Source organism: Hyla sarda, chromosome 5, assembly GCF_029499605.1.
Source record: "Hyla sarda isolate aHylSar1 chromosome 5, aHylSar1.hap1, whole genome shotgun sequence".
NCBI lineage: Eukaryota > Metazoa > Chordata > Amphibia > Anura > Hylidae > Hyla > Hyla sarda.
In genome coordinates, this window is record NC_079193.1 from 300,072,467 (window position 1) to 300,078,466 (window position 6,000).

General features: G+C 47.8%; 1 long non-coding RNA gene across 1 annotated transcript in view; it reads left to right on the plus strand.

The window, feature by feature from the left end:
* The window catches only part of LOC130272706 (uncharacterized), a 37,490-nt gene extending 32,253 nt beyond the window's left edge, over nt 1–5,237 (plus strand). The window contains exon 3 of the long non-coding RNA XR_008843696.1: nt 5,119–5,237. This is a non-coding gene — a long non-coding RNA (uncharacterized LOC130272706). The remainder of the gene's footprint in view (nt 1–5,118) is intronic.
* The last annotated feature ends 763 nt before the right edge of the window (nt 5,238–6,000 follow it).

Below are 6,000 nucleotides of genomic sequence, written 5' to 3' on the forward strand. Positions count from 1 at the left end.
ATGAGAGGTTTAAGAAGAGAGACGTGAAAGGCATTAGGGATACGAAGAGAAGGAGGAAGAAGAAGTTTGTAAGAGACAGGATTAATTTGACACAAAACTTTAAAAGGACCAAGATAGCGTGGTCCCAACTTATAGCTCGGGACACGGAAACGGACATATTTAGCGGAGAGCCATACCTTGTCTCCAGGGGAAAAAATGGGAGGAGCTCTTCTTTTCTTATCTGCGAATCTCTTCATGCGAGAAGAAGCCTGTAAGAGAGAATTTTGGGTCTCTTTCCATATGGTGGAAAGATCACGAGAAATTTCATCCACAGCGGGCAGACCAGAGGGCAAGGGGGTAGGGAGGGGGGGAAGAGGGTGACGGCCGTACACCACGAAAAACGGAGATTTGGAGGAAGATTCAGAGATTCTGAAATTATACGAGAATTCGGCCCAAGGTAGAAGATCTGCCCAGTCATCCTGGCGGGAGGAAACAAAATGTCGTAAATAGTCACCCAAGATCTGGTTAATTCTCTCTACTTGTCCATTGGATTGAGGATGGTATGCAGAAGAAAAATTTAATTTAATCTTGAGTTGTTTACAGAGAGCCCTCCAGAATTTAGACACAAATTGGACGCCTCTATCCGAGACGATCTGTGTAGGCAACCCGTGAAGACGAAAAATGTGTACAAAAAATTGTTTAGCCAACTGAGGCGCTGAAGGAAGACCAGGAAGAGGGATGAAATGTGCCATTTTGGAGAATCGATCAACGACCACCCAAATAACAGTGTTGCCATGGGATGGGGGTAAGTCAGTAATAAAATCCATACCAATCAGAGACCAAGGTTGTTCGGGGACAGGTAGAGGATGAAGAAAACCAGCGGGCTTCTGGCGAGGAGTCTTATCCCGGGCACAGATAGTGCAGGCTCGCACAAAGTCCACCACATCAGTCTCTAGAGTCGGCCACCAATAGAAGCGAGAGATGAGTTGCACAGATTTCTTGATGCCCGCATGACCTGCGAGATGGGAGGAGTGACCCCATTTGAGGATCCCAAGGCGTTGGCGTGGAGAAACAAAGGTCTTTCCTGGAGGAGTTTGCCTGATGGAGGCTGGAGAAGTGGAAATCAGGCAGTCAGGAGGAATGATGTGTTGAGGAGAGAGTTCAATTTCAGAGGCATCTGAGGAACGAGAGAGAGCATCGGCCCTAATGTTTTTATCAGCAGGCCGAAAGTGAATTTCAAAATTAAATCGGGCAAAGAACAGAGACCACCTGGCCTGACGAGGATTCAGCCGTTGGGCAGACTGGAGGTAGGAGAGGTTCTTGTGATCGGTGTAAATAATAACTGGAAATCTTGATCCCTCCAGCAGATGTCTCCATTCCTCAAGTGCTAATTTAATGGCTAGAAGCTCTCGATCCCCGATGGAGTAGTTCCTCTCCGCCGGAGAGAAGGTCCTGGAAAAAAAACCACAAGTAACAGCATGCCCGGAAGAGTTTTTTTGTAGAAGGACAGCTCCAGCTCCCACTGAGGAGGCATCAACCTCCAATAGGAAGGGTTTAGATGGGTCAGGTCTGGAGAGCACGGGAGCCGAAGAAAAGGCAGACTTGAGTCGTTTAAAGGCGTCTTCCGCTTGAGGAGGCCAAGACTTGGGATCGGCATTTTTTTTTGTTAAAGCCACAATAGGAGCCACAATGGTAGAAAAATGTGGAATAAATTGCCTGTAATAATTGGCGAACCCCAAAAAACGTTGGATGGCACGGAGTCCGGAGGGGCGTGGCCAATCTAAGACGGCAGAGAGTTTATCTGGGTCCATTTGTAGTCCCTGGCCAGAGACCAAGTATCCTAGAAAAGGAAGAGATTGGCATTCAAACAGACATTTCTCTATTTTGGCATAGAGTTGATTATCACGAAGTCTCTGAAGAACCATACGGACATGCTGGCGGTGTTCTTCAAGATTGGCAGAAAAAATCAGGATATCGTCCAGATATACAACAACACAGGAGTATAGTAGATCACGAAAAATTTCATTAACAAAGTCTTGGAAGACGGCAGGGGCGTTGCATAGACCAAAGGGCATGACCAGATACTCAAAGTGTCCATCTCTGGTGTTAAATGCCGTTTTCCATTCATCCCCCTCTCTGATGCGGATGAGATTATAAGCACCTCTTAAGTCCAGTTTGGTAAAAATATGGGCACCTTGGAGACGATCAAAGAGTTCAGAGATGAGGGGTAGGGGGTAGCGGTTCTTAACCGTGATTTTATTAAGACCGCGGTAGTCAATGCAAGGACGTAGAGAGCCATCTTTTTTGGACACAAAGAAAAATCCGGCTCCGGCAGGAGAGGAGGATTTACGGATAAAGCCCTTTTTTAAATTTTCTTGGACGTATTCAGACATGGCAAGAGTCTCTGGGACGGACAGAGGATAGATTCTGCCCCGGGGTGGAGTAGTGCCCGGGAGGAGGTCAATGGGACAATCATAAGGCCTGTGAGGAGGTAGAGTCTCAGCTTGTTTTTTGCAAAAAACGTCCGCAAAGTCCATATAGGCCTTAGGGAGACCGGTTACATGAGGAAGCACAGGGACACGGCAAGGTTTACTGGGAACCGGTTTTAAGCAGTCCTTGGAACAAGAGGGCCCCCAACTCTTGATCTCCCCAGTGGACCAATCCAGGATTGGGGAATGGAGTTGAAGCCAGGGAAGTCCAAGAAGGATTTCAGAAGTGCAATTGGGGAGAACCAACAGTTCAATCCTCTCGTGATGAGATCCGATGCACATTAGAAGGGGCTCCGTGCGGAAACGTATAGTACAGTCCAATCTTTCATTGTTTACACAATTGATGTAGAGGGGTCTGGCGAGACTGGTCACCGGGATGTTGAACCTGTTGACGAGGGAGGCTAAGATGAAATTTCCTGCAGATCCAGAGTCCAAGAAGGCCACAGCAGAGAAGGAGAAGGCAGAGGCAGACATCCGCACAGGCACAGTAAGACGTGGAGAAGCAGAGTAGACATCAAGGACTGTCTCACCTTTGTGCGGAGTCAGCGGACGTCTTTCCAGGCGGGGAGGACGGATAGGACAATCCTTCAGGAAGTGTTCGGTACTAGCACAGTACAGGCAGAGATTCTCCATGCGGCGTCGTGTCCTCTCTTGGGGTGTCAGGCGAGACCGGTCGACCTGCATAGCCTCCACGGCGGGAGGCACAGGAACAGATTGCAGGGGACCAGAGGAGAGAGGAGCCGGGGAGAAGAAACGCCTCGTGCGAACAGAGTCCATATCCTGGCGGAGCTCCTGACGCCGTTCGGAAAAACGCATGTCAATGCGAGTGGCAAGATGGATGAGTTCATGTAGGTTAGCAGGGATTTCTCGTGCGGCCAGAACATCTTTAATGTTGCTGGATAGGCCTTTTTTAAAGGTCGCGCAGAGTGCCTCATTATTCCAGGATAATTCTGAAGCAAGGGTACGGAACTGTACGGCATACTCGCCAACGGAAGAATTACCCTGGACCAGGTTCAACAGGGCAGTCTCAGCAGAAGAGGCTCGGGCAGGTTCCTCAAAGACACTTCGAATTTCCGAGAAGAAGGAGTGTACAGAGGCAGTGACGGGGTCATTGCGGTCCCAGAGCGGTGTGGCCCAAGCCAGGGCTTTTCCAGACAGCAGGCTGACTACGAAAGCCACCTTAGACCTTTCAGTGGGGAACTGGTCCGACATCATCTCCAAGTGTAATGAACATTGGGAAAGAAAGCCACGGCAAAACTTAGAGTCCCCATCAAATTTATCCGGCAAGGATAGTCGTATTCCAGAAGCGGCCACTCGCTGCGGAGGAGGTACAGGAGCTGGCGGAGGAGATGATTGCTGGAGCTGTGGTAGTAACTGTTGTAGCATAACAGTCAGTTGAGACAGCTGTTGGCCTTGTTGCGCAATCTGTTGTGACTGCTGGGCGACCACCGTGGTGAGGTCAGCGACAACTGGCAGAGGAACTTCAGCGGGATCCATGGCCGGATCTACTGTCACGATGCCGGCTGGCAGGTAGTGGATCCTCTGTGCCAGAGAGGGATTGGCGTGGACCGTGCTAGAGGATCGGTTCTAAGTCACTACTGGTTTTCACCAGAGCCCGCCGCAAAGCGGGATGGTCTTGCTGCGGCGGTAGTGACCAGGTCGTATCCCCTAGCAACGGCTCAACCTCTCTGGCTGCTGAAGATAGGCGCGGTACAAGGGAGTAGACAGAAGCAAGGTCGGACGTAGCAGAAGGTCGGGGCAGGCAGCAAGGATCGTAGTCAGGGGCAACGGCAGAAGGTCTGGAATCACAGGCAAGGAACACACAAGGAACGCTTTCACTGGCACTAGGGCAACAAGATCCGGCGAGGGAGTGAAGGGGAAGTGAGGTGATATAGGGAAGTGCACAGGTGTAAACACTAATTGGAACCACTGCACCAATCAGCGGTGCAGTGGCCCTTTAAATCGCAAAGACCCGGCGCGCGCGCGCCCTAGGGAGCGGGGCCGCGCGCGCCGGGACAGAACTGACGGGGAGCGAGTAAGGTACGGGAGCCGGGGTGCGCATCGCGAGCGGGCGCTACCCGCATCGCGAATCGCATCCCGGCCGGAGGTAGTAACGCAGCGCCCCGGGTCCGTGGAACCGACCGGGGCGCTGCAGTGAGGGAAGTGTAGCGAGCGCTCCGGGGAGGAGCGGGGACCCGGAGCGCTCGGCGTAACAGTATGGTACTGTGTGGTAAGAACAGTGGAAGACCGCTGGGTACGGAGCAGGATAACGCCAGGAAACATTGTTGTCTCGGACAGATTGAGAAATCTGGGCCATTGACATTTTTTATCTATTTACATAATTTGCGCCAATATGCAATAAATCTGTAGGATTTTCACAATAGTTGCTGCAGATTTAACTTTGGAAATGCTGGACATTTTCTGCTGTGAAAATTTCCACCACTTGTGGACATATCTTTATAGTAAATAATTCACAAAGCATTTCAGAGAAATCTTATTATTTTCCTTCACATCCATAGAAAAACTTGTATATAAGCATCATTAGATGCCATTTGTGAAAGATAAAAAAAAATGATGACAATGTATAAAAAGAAGACTTTGAATAATACTACTGAATTTAAGCTAAAGTGTAATTTTTTTTTTTTTTAAGGCCGGAAGAAGCACGCACTTACGTGCGAAACTGCCGACATAGCCTCCAAGCGCCATACACCAGCGCCGATGCCGAGATCCGTCACCCCGTCACCGAATCTCAATACCTGACTGTCTCTGCTTTGCGGTCAGTGCACGTACGTGCTTCTTTTTGTATTTACAAAATTAAATTGTTTTACTTTAAAAAAAATGACACTTTAGCTTAAATTCAGTAGTATTATTCTAAGTCGTCTTTTTATACATTGTCATATTTTTTTATCTTTCACAAATGGCATCTAATGATGCTTATAAACAAGTTTTTCTATGGATGTGAAGGAAAATAATAAGATTTCTTTGAAATGCTTTGTGAATTATTTACTATAAAGATATGTCCACAAGTGGTGGAAATTTTCACAGCAGAAAATGTCCAGCATTTCCAAAGTTAAATCTGCAGCAACTATTGTGAAAATCCTACAGATTTATTGCATATTGGCGCAAATTATGTAAATAGATAAAAAAAATGTCAATGGCCCAGATTTCTCAATCTGTCTGAGACAACAATGTATCCTGGCGTTATCCTGCTCCGTACCCAGTGGTCTCCCACTGTTCTTACCACACAGTACCATACATTCATTTAAAATAAAAATACAGCTCCACTTTCCAATTCTGGGCAACCGATTGCAATGTTATACTTGAAAGTTTGATGATTAATGCACAATTAAAAATATAATGCAAAAATATAATATTTTGGGTTTAGAATAGTTGGTACATGGACAGTACAGCAGCACCTTAAAGTTATATCTGTACCCAATGGCCCAGATTTATCATCCTGTGTGAGAGGAAAAAATAGAGAGATTTTGCCACAATAACCAATCACAGCTCAACTAACAAGTTCAGTGATCTG